A 15,776-nucleotide genomic window follows, 5' to 3' on the forward strand; every position below is an offset into this window, starting at 1 on the left:
TCCAAAGAATGAAAGAGGTCCTCTGCCTCACAACTTATGCAAAATTTACTGAAAATAGATCCATCACCTAAACATTACAGCTAATGATAATAAAAATTTTAGAAAAAAAATTACAAAATATCTTGCAGTAGAAGTTGGTTTCCTAGACCTTACATCCAAAGAGAAAGTGGTGAAAGAAGAAACAGACAAATGAGATCTCCTTAAAATTGAATACTTTTATGCATCAAAGGACTTTGTCAAGATAGTAAAATGGCAGCTTATGTAATGGGAGAAAATATTTGGAAACCACATACTAATAAGATTTTAATATCCAGAATTTATAAAGAAAATCTATAACTCAACAACAAAAAGACAAAATAACCTATTTAAAAAATGGGAGAAAAGACATGGAAGGACACTCTTCCAAAGAGAAAATACAAGTGGTTAAAAGACATATGAAAATACAGGCAGGCCATGGTGGCTCAGTAGGTAGCATTCTGGTCTGCCATGCCATTGACCCGGGTTAAATTCTTGGTGCCTGCCCATGCAAAAAAAAAAAAAAAAAAAAAACAACAACATGAAAATATGCTCAACTTCACAAGCTATAAGAGAAATGCAAATCAAACCACAGTGAGATTCCATTTCATACCTACTAGATTGGCCATTAAAAAAAAACTGAAAAACACAAGTACTAAAGAGAATGTGGAAGAATAGATACGCTTTTCCTACATCAGTATGAATGTAGAATGGTGCAGCCACTCTCAAAGGCAGTTTGGTGGCTCCTCAGGAAACTAAATATATATTTGCCATATCATCTGGCAATCCAGGTACTAGGTATATAGTTGAAAAAACTGAAAGCATTGACATGAATAGACATTTGCACACCTATTTTTATAGTGGCATTATTTGCAGTTGCCAAGAGATGGAAACAGCCCAAATGTCCGTCAACTGAAGAACTGATAAACAAATGGTGCTATATACATATGATGGAATATTATACAGCTGTAAAATGGAATGAAGTCATAATGCATGCAACAACATGGATGAACCTTGACAACAAACATTACATTGAGCAAAATAAGCCAAAAACAAAAGGAAAATTCTCTATGGTCTTAATCATATGAACTAACTATAATAAGCAAACCATGAAAGTTAATTTTGAGAGCATACAAAGCAGAGATAAAAAGGGTAGAAACTGGTCAATTGATGCTTAAGTCATACAGAATGTTTAGTAAAGTTGACTGCAAAGGTTCTGAAATGGTAGTCCAATACCGAGTGATGATAGCACAATATTGTAAGTATAATGAACAAAGCTGAGTGTGAGTATGGTTGAAAGAGGATGGCTAGGATCATGCATGTCACCAGAAGGAAAGCTTTAGGATTAAAACTGTGACTGTATAATTTAGTGAACCCTACAGTAGAAAATGATGGTTCTTAATTGTACAAATACATAAAAAAAGTTTACACACACTAAAACAAATGCATGTCACTATTGCAAGGTAATAAAATGGGGTTGTATACGGGAAAAATACAATTAATGCAAACTAAGGTGTATAGTTAACAGTAACACTGTAATGTTACATCATGAATTGTAATACGCTCAGTAAACCAAAGCTAAGGGTCAATAAAAGGGGGACAACAGAGAGGGGTGTGGCATTCTTTTTTCTTTTCCAGAAGAAAGGGGTATCTTCTCATATTGATTGTAGTGGTGAATGCATAACTATGTGGTTATACAAGGAGTCATTGATTGTGCACTTATGATGGATTGTATGGTATGTGAATAAAATCATTTAAAAGAGAGAGAGAGACTCACTTTAGTCGCAAGGACACACACAGGTTGAAATTGAAAGGCTGGCGAAAGGTACTCCATGCAAACTATAAGCAAAAAAGAGCTGTGATAGGTATTCTAATATAATACAAAATTGACTTTAAATGAAAAACTGTTATGAGTCAAAGAAGGACATTATATATGAATGAAAGGAATAATCCACAAAGAAGAAATGACAATCATCAGTATTTATGCATGCAACCATGGTGCCCCAGAACACATCCAGCAAACAGTTGTAGAACTGATGGGAGAAATAGACCTCTCTACAACATTTTTGGAAACATCAGTACACTGCTCTCATCAAGAAATAGAACATCCAGACAAAGGATCAATAAGGAAACTAAGATCTTGAATAATATTGTAAATGAACTATACATAGCAGACATATAAAGAACATTGTACCCCAAACAGTAGGATATACATTCTTCTTAAGTGCTGATGGATCACTTTTCAGGATAGACCACATGTTGGGTCACAGAAACAGTTATCAATGAATTTAATAGGATTTAAATTATACAAAGCACTTACTCTGATCTTAATGGAATGAAGTTGGAAATCGTTAGGAGGGGAAGAAATGGAAAATTCATGAATACATGGGTGTAAAACAATACCCTCTTAAACAATCAGTGGGTCAAGGAAGAAATTTCCAGAGAAATCACTAAAAATCCTGAGAAGAATGAAAACAGGAATGCAGCATATCAAAACTTATGTGTTGTAATAAAGACAATTATGAAAGGAAAATTTGTAGAATGAAATGTCTTCATTAAAGAAGAAGAGTGAGATAAAATAACAAAAGCTCACTGCACACCTGTGGGAAATAGAAAAAAAACAGTAAATTAATACGAAAGCAAACAGAAGAAAGGAAATAAGAAAGATTAGAGCAGAAATAAATGAAATTGAGAACAAAAAACACAGTAGAGAGCATCAACCATAAGTTAGTTCTTTGAGAAGATCAGTAAAATTGAAAAATACTTAAGCTAGATTGAGAAAGAGTAAAAGAGAGAATATGAAAATAAATAAAATCAGAAGTGAAACAGGGCATTACTACTGATCCCACAGGAATAAAAAAAAAAGATCGTGAACAACTATATGGCAACAAATTAGGCAACTTAGATGAAATGGACAATTTCCTAGAAACACAGAATAACCTACACTAACTCTAGAAGAAATAGAAGATCTCTACAGACCTATCACACCTAAAAGAGTTTGAATTAGTGATCAAAAGCCTCACAAGAAAGAAAAGTCCAGGATCAAACAGCTTCAGAATGGATTATACCAATTATTTCAAGAATTAATGTCAATACTGCTAAAATTCTTCCAAGAAATTGAAGAGGAGGTAACATTACTTAACTCATTCTATGAAACCAACATCACCCTAATTTCAAAGCCAGAAAAAGTTACTAGAAGAAAAGAAAATTATGCACCATAACCAAGTGAGTTTTATCCCAAGTATGGAGGGGTGGTTAAACACAAGACAATATGTTAATATCATATACCACATCAACAAATTGAAATAGAAAAAACACATGATCATCTAAATTGATGCAGAAAAGACAGTTGACAAAATCTAACATTCTTTCTTCATGAAAGCATTTTGAAAGGTAGGAATAGAAGGAAACTTCCTCAACATGATAAAGGACATATAAGAAAAATCCATAGTTTACATACTCAATAGGGAAAGACTTAAAGTTTTCTCTCCATGATCTGGAACCAGACAAAGATGCCCACTGCTACCACTGTCATTCCACATTGTGCTGACACACAAGTTGGGAATGAAAAAGAAAAGGAAATGAAAAGCACCCAAAATGGAAACGATAAAGTAAAACTTTCACTATTTGCATACAACATGATTATATATTTTAAAAGCCCCCAAAATGCTATAACCAAGCTATTAGAAATAATAAATGAGTTGAGCATAGTGGCAGGATACAAGATCAACATGGGGAAATCAGTAATGTTGCTACACACTGTTAAAGAGCAATCTGGGTAAGAAATCAAGAATATAATTCAGTTTACAGTATCAATTAAAAATAAAATATCTAGGAATGAATTTAACCAAGGACATAAAGGAGCTGTGCACAGAAAATTACAAAACTTTGCTAAAAGCAATCAAAGAAGACCTACATGAATTGAAAGGCATTCCATGTTCATCAACTGCAAGACTAAATATCATTAAGATGTAAATTCTACCCAAAATGATTTACAGATTCAATACAATGTCAATAACAATTCCAACAGGCTACTTTTCAGAAATGTAAAAGTCAATGATGAAATTTATTTGCAAGGATAATTGGCCCCAAATAACTAAAAACACCTTGAAAAAGAAGAGCATTATTGGAGGACTCAGGTACCTTGACTTTAAAGAATATTACAAGGCTACAGTGGTTACAAGAGCATGATAATGCATAAAAATACACATACTAGTCAAAGGAGTCAAATTGAGAAATCAGAAATAGACCCTCACATCTATGGTTAATTGCTTTTTTGACAAGGCTGTCTAGTCCACACAATTGGGACAGAAAAGTCTCTTCAACAAATTGTGCTAGGAGAACTGGATCCAAATCCAACCAAATGAAAGAAGACCCATATCTCGTATCTTATACAAAAATTAACCCAAAATGGATCAAAGACCTAAATATAAAAATGAGGATCATAAAAGTCCTAGAAGAAAATAGAGGGAAACATCTTCAATATCTTGTGGTAGCAATGATTCTTAGAACTTTTCACCCAAAACACAAACTACAAAAGTAAAAATAGATAGATGTACCTGCTCAAAAGTGAATACTTTGTGTTTCAAAGGACTTTATCAAGAAAGGGAAAGGCAGCCTCTCAATGTGATAAAATATTTTGAAACTACATATCTGATAATGGCTGAATATCCAGAAAGAAATCCTATCACTCAACAAATAAAAGACAAACAACCCAATTAAAAATGGGTAAAAGACTTGAATACTCATTTTTCCGAAGAAGAAATACAATGGCTAAAAAGCAAATGTAAAGGTGCTCAGCATCATTAGCTATTAGGAAAATGAAATTCAAAACCTACCATTTCAAACCTACTAGAATGGCCACTATTAAAAATTAAAAACATAAAACTACAAGTTTTTATAGGATGTGGAGAAATAGGAACACTATGCTTTCAGCACTCATACATTCAGGTGGGAATGTAAAATGGAATAGCACTGAAGAAGACAGTTTGGCAGTTCCTCAGGAAGCTAAGTAGAGAATTGTCACATGATCCAATAATTCAGCTACAAAACATATGCTCTGAAGAGCTGAAAATAGGGATGTGAAAAGACTTTTGCCCGCTTATGTTAATAGATCCATTATTCACAATCGCCAAAATATGGAATCAACACAAGTGACCATCAACCGATAAATGGATAAATAAAATGTGATGCATACATATGATGATATATCATTCAGCTATAAAAGGAAAAAAGTTCGGATGCATGTGACAACAGAGATTAACCTTGAGGACATTGTGTTGACTGAAATAAGCAGACATAAAAGGAGCAACATTGTATGATCTCACTAATATGAGCTAATTAAAAGGGGGAAACTCCTGGGTTTAATATCTAGAACATAGGTTAATAGGAGATAGAATTAGCATAGAGAATGGGGGACTGATACCTAATTTTTGCAGAATTAACAAGGTTCATTGTAAATGTTTGGAAATGGACAGAGGTAATTGTACTCTATTATTATGAGTGTAATTAACAGTGCTCAAATGTGCATGAAAGGGGAAGTTTGGGTTAAATATGTCACTAGAAGGAAAGCTAGCAGATGAAACATGGGACTGTATACAATAGCAAACCCTGTTGTGGACGATGGATGTGGTTCATAGTACAAATACATGAATGTTTTTTCATGAACTAGAGCAAATGTTCATCACTATTACAAGGTCTTAATAATCGGATGGTATATGAGGAAGATACACCTAATGCAAACTCAGGACTATAGTTAACAGTAATATTTCAATATTCCATCATCAGTTATAAGGAAATTACCACACCAATGCTAAGTGTCAGTGAACAGGGGGGTGGTATAAGGTATATGGAGTTTATCATTTTGGAGCAATAAAAAGCTCATAAAATTAAAATTTAAAATAATAAAACAAGATGAAATTAAAAAGACCTTTTGGATATGACCCTTTTCTTCACTGACATTGGTCACTCTCCCCTCTGTCACCCTTCTCCTTATTGTGCTGGAGAGAGTCTGGCTGGCTCACTCTCTGCCCTTAAGTCTCAATTCCATCCTGCCCTTACCTAGCAGCCGGGAAAAAATTGAAGCAGCTGGCCCAAAAACCCTGCCGCTCTTCCTTGTTTTACCTATCTCCATGGCATTTTTCATCCTGGAAAGCAGTCTATATTTTACTTGCTCATCTTGTTCATTGCCTTTCTCTCCCATTGTAATATGAGGTCCATGAGAGCAGGGGTTTTATCAGTTTTGTTTGCTGCTTATCTTAGTACCTAAAACAGGGCCTAGCACACAGTTGTCTCTCAATAAATGTTTGCTGAATTAATTTTTCTAGTGCCTATAGCTCCAGGCGCATACTTAGAAACATGGCCTCAAAAACTTTTTTAGAGCTAATCCCTGGGAAACGGGCCAAGATGGCGGCTTATCAATGTGTGCGTTTTAGTTCATCCACCAGAACAACTACTAAATAACCAGAAACAGCACAGAACAGCTCTCGGAGCCACATCAGTGACCGGACACACAGCATACCCCAGTCTGGACCAGCTGGACCAGCTGCAAGCCTCCCAAAAACCGTGAGTTCCCCAAGCCGCAGTGGCCAGCGCCCGGTGCCCCTCCCCCACAGGAGGCTTCCCAGAGGGAAAGGAAAGAGACTCTAAACCTGGTCAAGGCGGAGTTCACTCATTGGGCTCATGGAAAAAGAGGAAAGGGGAGGAAACAGAGGTTTCAGTGGCTGTGTTTCTATGTAGACTTGGCAGCCTCTAGATTCAGTGGTGGGACTTCTCAGGCTGCAATTGCTCCATGCATAGGCAGAAATGGGCTGCTTTCAGGGCTGTCTCCCACCTGTACCTTCCCCAGGTGAGGGGTGAAGCCCAACTCAGGTGGAATCCCTGTCTCAAGGAATTCAGACCTCAGGGCTCGGTAATTTGAAGCCATTAAAACCAGCCTACAACCTCTCCTCCATCTCCACCTTGCCCCCAGCAGGGAGAGTCTTCCAAAGTTAAAAGTGCCACATCTTTTGCTGGTGCGACCCGCAGGCAGATGTGCCACATACTGGGCAGGAAAAGAAAAACAGAGCCCAGAGACTTCACAGGAAAGTCTTTTAACCTGCTGGGTCCCACCCTCAGGGAAAACTAATGCAGATGACAAATAGGAGGCCAGTTTAGTCTGGGAAAACCCGGCTGGAGTCTATAATACCTACATAGACCCTCGTAAGGGTGGGGAGGGAAAAGGCGAAATACAAGCAGAGCAAGAAACAAGGAAACAAGAACTGAAAAATTATCCTCTGTTAAACAAAACCTAAGCTAGAGGTCTGGAACAAGCTGAATTGAAGGTCAAAGAACAGATAGACAACAGATTCATCTAGCAAGAAAATCCTAGGTAAGAGAAGTGAAAGCAATCTCGAGAATAAACTAATTAAGGTAATTAAATGTCTAGACACCAGTAAAAAATAATAAATCACACCAGGAAAATTGAAGATATGGCCTAGTCAAAGCAACAAACCAATAGTTCAAATGAGATACAAGAGCTGAAACAACTAATTCAGAATGTATAAACAGACATGGAAAACATCATCAAAAACCAAATCAATGAATTGAGGGAGGATATGAAGAAGGCAAGGAATGAACAAAAAGAAAAAACAGAAAGTCTGAAAAAACAAATCACGGAACTTATGGGGATGAAAGGTACAGTAGAAGAGATGAAAAAAACAATGGAAACCTACAATGGTAGATTTCACGAGACAGAGGTTAGGATTAGTGAACTGGAGGACGGAACATCTGAAATCCGATGAGATACAGACACTATAGGGAAAAAAATAGAAAAATATGAGCAGGGACTCAGGGAACTGAATGATAATATGAAGCACACAAATATATGTGTTGTGGGTGTCCTGGAAGGAGAAAAGAAGGGAAAAGGAGGAGAAAAACTAATGGAAGAAATTATCACTGAAAATTCCCCAACTCTTATGAAAGACCTAAAATTACAGATCCAAGAAGTGCAGCTTACCCCAATGAGAATAGATCCAAATAGATGTTCTCCAAGACACTTACTAGTCAGAATGTCAGAGGTCAAAGAGAAAGAGAGGATCTTGAAAGCAGCAAGAGAAAAGCAATCCATCACATACAAGGGAAACCCAATAAGACTGTGTGTAGATTTCTCAGCAGAAACCATGGAGGTGAGAAGACAGTGGGATGATATATTTAAATTACTAAAAGAGAAAAACTGCCAACCAAGAATTCTATATCCAGCAAAATTGTCCTTCAAAAATGAGGGAGAAATTAAAACATTTTCAGACAAAAAATCACTGAGAGAATTTGTGACCAAGAGACCAGCTCTGCAAGAAATACTAAAGGGAGCACTAGAGACAGATATGAAAAGACAGAAGAGAGAGGTGTGGAGAACAGCGTAGAAAGAAGGAAAATTAGATATGACATATAAAATACAAAAGGCAAAATGGTAGAGGAAAGTACTACCCAAACAGTATAACACGAAAAGTTAATGGATTGAACTCCCCAATCAAAAGACATAGACTGGCAGAATGGATTAAAAAACAGGATCCTTCTATATGCTGTCTACAGGAAATACATCTTAGACCCAAAGATAAACATAGGTTGAAAGTGAAAGGTTGGGAAAAGATATTTCATGCAAATAACAACCAGAAAAGAGCAGGAGTAGCTATACTAATATCCAACAAATTAGACTTCAAATGTAAAACAGTTAAAAGAGACAAAGAAGGATACTATGTACTAATAAAAGCAACAATTCAACATGAAGACATAACAATCATAAATATTTATGCACTGAACCAGAATGCCCCAAAATACATGAGGCAAACACTGCAAACACTGAACAGGGAAATAGACACATCTACCATAATAGTTGGAGGCTTCAATTCCCCACTCTCATCAATGGACAGAACATCTAGACAGAGGATCAATAAAGAAACAGAGAATTTGAGTATTACAATAAATGAGCTAGACTTAAGAGATATTTATAGGACATTACACCCCACAAGAACAGGATACACATTTTTCTCAAGTGCTCATGGATCATTCTCAAAGATAGACCGTATGCTGGGTCAGAAAGCAAGTCTCAACAAATTCAAAAAGATTGAAATCATACAAAACACTTTCTCAGATCACAAGGATATGAAGTTGGAAATCAATAATAGGCAAAGCACCAGAAAATTCACAAATATGTGGAGGCTCAACAACACACTCTTAACCAACCAGTGGGTCAAGGAAGAAATTACAAGAGAAATCAGTAAATATCTTGAGGCAAATGAAAATGAAAACACAACATATCAAAACTTATGGGATGCAGCAAAGGCAGTGTTAAGAGGAAAATTTATTGCCCTAAATGCCTATATCAAAAAGGAAGAAAGGGCAAAAACTCAGGAATTAACTGTCCACTTGAAAGAACTGGAGAAAGAACAGCAAACTAACCCCAAAGCAAGCAAAAGGAAAGAAATAGCAAAGATTAGAGCAGAAATAAATGAAATGGAGAACATGAAAACAGTTGAGAAAATCAATAAAACCAGAAGTTGGTTCTATGAGAAAATCAATAAGATTTATGGGCCCTTAGCAAAACTGACAAAAAGAAGAGAGAGGATGCAAATAAATAAGATCAGAAATGAAAGAGGAGACATAAACACTGACCCCACAGAAATAAAGGAGGTAATAACAGGATACTATGAACAACTTTATGCCAATAAATACAACAATGTAGATGAAATGGACAACTCCCTAGAAAGGCATGAACAACCAACTTTGACTCAAGATAAAATAGATGACCTCAACAAACCAATCAGGAGTAAAGAAATTAAATCAGCATTAAAAAGCTTCTGAAAAATTAAAGTCCAGGACCAGACGGCTTCACATGTGAATTCTACCAAGCATTCCAGAAAGAATTAGTACCAGTCCTGCTCAAACTCTTCAAAAATATTGAAGTGGAGGGAAAGCTACTTAATTCATTCTATGAAGCCAACATCACCCTCATACCAAAACCAGGCAAAGATATTACAAAAAAAGAAAACTACAGACCAATCTCTCTAATGAATATAGATGCAAAAATCCTCAACAAAATTCCAGCAAATCGAATCCAGCAACACATTAAAAGAATTATACATCATGATCAAGTAGGATTCATCCAAGGTATGCAAGGATGGTTCAACATAAGAAAATCAATTAATGTAATACATCATATCAGCAAATCAAAGCAGAAAAATCACATGATCATCTTGATTGATGCAGAGAAGGCATTTAACAAAATTCAACATCCTTTCCTGATGAAAACACTTCAAAGGATAGGAATACAAGGGAACTTTCTCAACATGATAAAGGGAATATATGAAAAACCCACAGCTAATATCATCCTCAATGGGGAAAAACTGAAAACTTTCCCCCTAAGATCAGGAACAAGACAATGATGTCCACTATCACCACTGTTATTCAACATTGTGTTGGAAGTTCTAGCCAGAGCAATTAGACAAGAAAAAGAAATACAAGGCATCAAAATTGGAAAGAAAGAAGTAAAACTATCACTGTTTGCAGATGATATGATACTATATGTCAAAAACCCTGAAAATTCCACAGCAAAACTACTAGAGCTAATAAACGAGTACAGCAAAGTGACAGGTTACAAGATCAACATTCAAAAATCTGTAGTGTTTCTACTGACTAGTAATGAACAATTTGAGGGGGAAATCGAGAAACAAATTCCATTTACAATTGCAACTAAAAGAATAAAATACTTAGGAATAAATTTAAGTAAAGAGACAAAAGACCTATACAAAGAAAACTCCAAGAAACTGTTAAAAGAAATCACAGAAGACCTAAATAGATGGAAGGGCATACCGTGTTCATGGATGGAAGACTATAGTTAAGATGTCAATTCTACCTAAATTGATTTATAGATTCAATGCAATACCAATCAAAATCTCAACAACTTACTTTTCAGTAATAGAAAAACCAATATGCAAATTTATCTGGAAGGGCAGGGTGCCCCGAATTGCTAAAAGTATCTTGAGGGAAAAAAACGAAGCTGGAGGTCTCATGCTGCCTGACTTTAAGGCATATTATGAAGCCACAGTGGTCAAAACAGCATGGTACTGGCATAAAGATAGATATATTGACCAATGGAATCGAATAGAGTGTTCTGATATAGACCTTCTCATCTATGGACATTTGATCTTTGATAAGGCAGTCAAGCCAACTCACCTGGGACAGAACAGTCTCTTCAATAAATGGTGCCTAGAGAACTGGATATCTATATGCAAAAGAATGAAAGAGGACCCGTATCTCACACCCTATGCAAAAGTTAACTCAAAATGGATCAAAGATCTAAACATCAGGTCTAAGACCATAAAACAGAGGAAAATGTAGGGAAATATCTTATAAATCTTGTAATTGGAGGCAGTTTTATAGACTTTACACCTAAAGCAAGAGCACTGAAGAAAGAAAGAAAGAAATGGGAACTCCTCAAAATTAAACACTTTTGTGCATCAAAGAACTTCATCAAGAAAGTAAAAAGACAGCCTACACAATGGGAGACAATATTTGGAAACGACATATCAGATAAAGGTCTAGTATCCAGAATTTATAAAGAGATTCTTCAACTCAACAACAAAAAGTCAGCCAATCCAATTACAAAATGGGAAAAAGACTTGAACAGACATCTCTCAGAAGAGGAAATACAAATGGCCAAAAGGCACATGAAGAGATGTTCAACGTCCTTGGGATTAGAGAAATGCAAATCAAAACCACAATGAGATATCGTCTCACACCCACTGGCATGGCCATTATCAACAAAACAGAAAATGACAAGTGCTGGAGAGGATGTGGAGAAAGAGGCACACTCATCCACTGTTGGTGGGAATGTCAAATGGTGCAACCACTGTGGAAGGCAGTTTGGCAGTTCCTCAAAAAGCTGAATATAGAATTGCCATATGACCCAGCAATACCACTGCTAGGTATCTACTCAGAGTACATAAGGGCAAAGATACAAACAGACATTTGCACACCAATGTTTATAGCAGCATTATTTACAATTGCAAGGAGATGGAAACAGCCAAAATGTCCATCAACAGAAGAGTGGCTAAACAAACTGTGGTATATACATACGATGGAATATTATGCAGCTTTAAGACAGAATAAACTTGTGAAGTATGTAACAGCATCGATTGACCTTGAGAACATTATGCAGAGTGAGACTACCCAAAAACTAAAGGGCAAATTCTGTATGGTCTCATTGATATGAACTGACATTAGTGAATAAACATGGAATATTTTGTTCATAACAGAGACCATCAGGAGATAGAAATAGGGTAAGATATTGGGTAATTGGAGCTGAAGGGATACAGACTGCCCAACAGGACTGGATACAAAAACTCAAAAATGGACAGCACAATCCTACCTAACTGTAATATAATTATGTTAAAACACTGAATGAAGCTGCATATGAGAATGATAGAGTTAGGAGGGCTGGGGACATAAATGGAATCAGAAAGAAAGATAGATGTTAAAGTTTAAGATGGTATAATCTAGGAATGCCTAGAGTGTATAATAATAGTGAAATGTACAAGGTACAATTTTAAAAATGCTTTTGCATGAGGAAGAACAAAGGAATGTCATTATTGCAGGGTACCGAAAATAGATGGTAATTAATATTTTAAAATGTCACCTTCTGTGTGAGACTAAAGCAAAAAATGTTTATTAGTCACAAAATTTATATTTTGACTACTGCATTTCCTAATATAACCTGTAGATAGTTTGATTGAACACCATAAGTACTTGGAATCACAGGTAGGACATGAGATCTTGCTGGTTTGTCCAGAGTGATGCCCTGATGAATCCCAGAGTGATTCGATCAGTGAGTGAAAAAGTATCTGCAAAGCCCCCTTTGGGGAGTGGTGAGAACAGGGAGAAATTCAACTTCCCCAAGTTGAATTCTTGATATTCTCACAAGCAGTGTGGATCACTAAAGCTATAGGCAGAGCCCCCAGTCTTGGGGTTTGTTCATATGAAACTTAACCCCGCAAAGGATAGGTCAAGTCTACTTAAAATTTATGCCTAAGAGTCACCCCCAAGAGAGCCTCTTTTGTTGCTCAGATGTGGCCCCTCTCTCCAGCCAACACAACGAGCAGTCTCACCACGCTACTCCTCTCTACATGGGACATGACTCGCAGGGGTGTGTACCTTCCTGGCAATGTTGGACAGAGATCTTAGAATGAACGGAGACTCAACATCAAGGGATTGAGAAAAACCCTAGAATGCACTGAGACTTAGCATCAAGGGATTGAGAAAACTTTCTCCACCAAAAGGGGGAAGAGGGAAATGAGACAAAATAAAGTGTCAATGGCTGAGAGATTCCAAACAGAGTCAAGAGGTTATCCTGGAGGTTATTCTTATGCATCAAGTAGATATCATCTTGTTATTCAAGATGTAATGGAGAGGCTGGAGGGAAGTGCCTGAAAATGTAGAGCTATGTTCCAGTAGCCATGTTTCCTGAGGATGATTGAATAATGATACAGCTTTCACAATGTGACTGTGTGATTGTGAAAACCTTGTGTCTGATGCTCCTTTTATCTACCTTATCAACAAAGGAATAGAACATATGGAATAAAAATAAATAATAGGGGGAACACATGCTAAAATAAATTTAGTTTAAATGCTAGTGATCAATGAAAGCAAGGGGTAAAGGGTATGGTAGGTATAATCTTTGTTTTTCTTCCCTGTGTTCATTTTATTTCTTTTTCTGAATTAATGCAAATGTTCTAAGAAATGATGAATATGCAACTAAGTGATGATATTGTGAATTACTGATTATGTATGTTGTTTTACTTTGTTTCTTTATTTTTTTAATTAATAAATAAAAAAAAAATTTTTTTCGCTGTGGGTGTGTGTGAGCCCCTTGGGCCTCAGTTTCACCAGCTCTAAAATGGCCTCAAGATTAGCAGCTCATTTGCGGCATAACGTGAAAAGAGGATGATTAGGTTTGGCCATTTTGCCAGTCAGATTGGGGTCCCCTGTGACTGATTTGTCTCCTCGTCCTCTCTGGTCAGGTTCCGCCCCAGAGAGCTGAACCAGGGCCAGAACTGTAAGGGTTTGGGGCAGGTCGCAGCAGCCACTCATTTGAGGGCCTGGGACTGAGAGTGCTCCACTAGCCAGTCGGCCCTCCCTTCCGGTGACCCAAGGCCGACAGCAGCAAACTCTCCTGAGTATACCTCACTCCTGCTGCCAACCCAGATAAGGAGATGTAGATGCCAGTCCTCTTCACTGAAGTGAAACCGCATCTAGACGCTCTGCTTCTGCACGGCCCGGAGCTGGGACCCTTTATGCTGAAGTAGCTGCACGCTCCAGGGCGGTTCCAGGGCAAATCCCGCCACCACCCCCCACTCACGCCGGCCAGGGCTGCGCTCCACGCCATTGGTGCGCAGAGCCAGTGGGCCCTGTGGACACAGCTGATCCCGAACCCCCTTGACCACTAGCCCTGGACCAACAAACGCCCAGATCTGTTGGCCTGCGGCAGCTGCCTGTGACCCTCCCCTTGGAAGCCATCACTGCCTTCATGGATCACAAGAAGCTGAGCTGTCAATTCTTCAGAGGCCCCGGACCTAGCAGGGCTCAGGAAAGGAAAACCAGAAAGGCTTGAGCTGCCTCCACTGTGGTAGAGAGTTCGTGACTACTGTGCCATTCCCAGAGGGACCACGCATTGTCCATCTACTCAGATGGAGGCAAAGGCCCCAGAGGCTTTAGCAGAGGTGGTTGCTTCTGTATCCGCCATGGTGGGGCGGGTGTCTGCTGTCAAAGGCTCCTAGGTTAGCGGCCGGAGCCGGACCTGAACTGTGTGTGGGAAGACCCTCAGTTCCTTCAGCAACCTCAAGGTGAACATGCGTTCACACACGGGCAAGCAGCCCTAAGTCTGTGACCAGTGTCCCTATGCCTGTGCTCAGAGCAGCAAGGTCAACTGCCACAAAAAGATTCACTGACACCTGCGGCCCCAGAGCCTCTGTGAAGCAGATGCCAGCTGCTTCACAGGGGCTCTGAAGCTGGCGGAACAGGTCTCCGCGGCCCCTTGGGAACCTGGCTTCCCATGCCACCTTCCTGGCAGCACCTTCATGCACAGCAGCAGAGAAGCGACTGGAGCTGCCGCCACAGCGGGTATGCAGGATCCCGGGGCTTAAGGCAGTGGGGTTCAATGAGACCCCAGCAGGAATGGTTGGGAGGTCACCACCAAGGAACAGAGAACTGACCCTGCAAAGATCCGGTAGATCTGACCTAAGAAGATGCAGAAGCCAGCAGGCAAGAGCCGGGCCAGGAGGCAGATGTGAGTTCTGCCTAAAGCATTTCATTAAAATTAGCAAACTGTGCACCAGAGCTCACACTCCAGAAAGCCTCCCTACACCTGCGAGTTCTACCGCTAACCCTGTGCCCGGAGCAGCAAGCTCAACCACCACCCCCGCTTGCATGGCCTGCGGACCAGTGGCATCCGCTTCTAGTTACTCCACTGCTGTGTGTCCTTCAGCCTACGCACCACCCTGTACAAGCACCTGCGATAAACTTCTGGAGGCTGGAGGGGCGCCTGAGTTCCAGGCATACACTTCTGCTGCCCCTGTGTACCAACTGCCCTCACTGCTGGTGACATGTGTCCCTCCCCACTTGGGCAAGTAAACCATCTCCCTCCTTACTTTTGTGCACACACACACACAAATTCTCTACAGAAACACTACACCAGACTTAAGAAATACTTAAACAGAGAGAAGATAATCAAC

The 15,776-nt window shown here is 38.7% G+C and overlaps 1 pseudogene; it reads left to right on the forward strand.

Annotated features, from left to right (window-relative positions):
- The window catches only part of LOC143671832 (zinc finger protein 296 pseudogene), a 66,682-nt pseudogene extending 51,119 nt beyond the window's left edge, over positions 1–15,563 (forward strand).
- Positions 15,564–15,776: the final 213 nt, after the last annotated feature.

Source organism: Tamandua tetradactyla, chromosome X, assembly GCF_023851605.1.
Source record: "Tamandua tetradactyla isolate mTamTet1 chromosome X, mTamTet1.pri, whole genome shotgun sequence".
Lineage (NCBI taxonomy): Eukaryota > Metazoa > Chordata > Mammalia > Pilosa > Myrmecophagidae > Tamandua > Tamandua tetradactyla.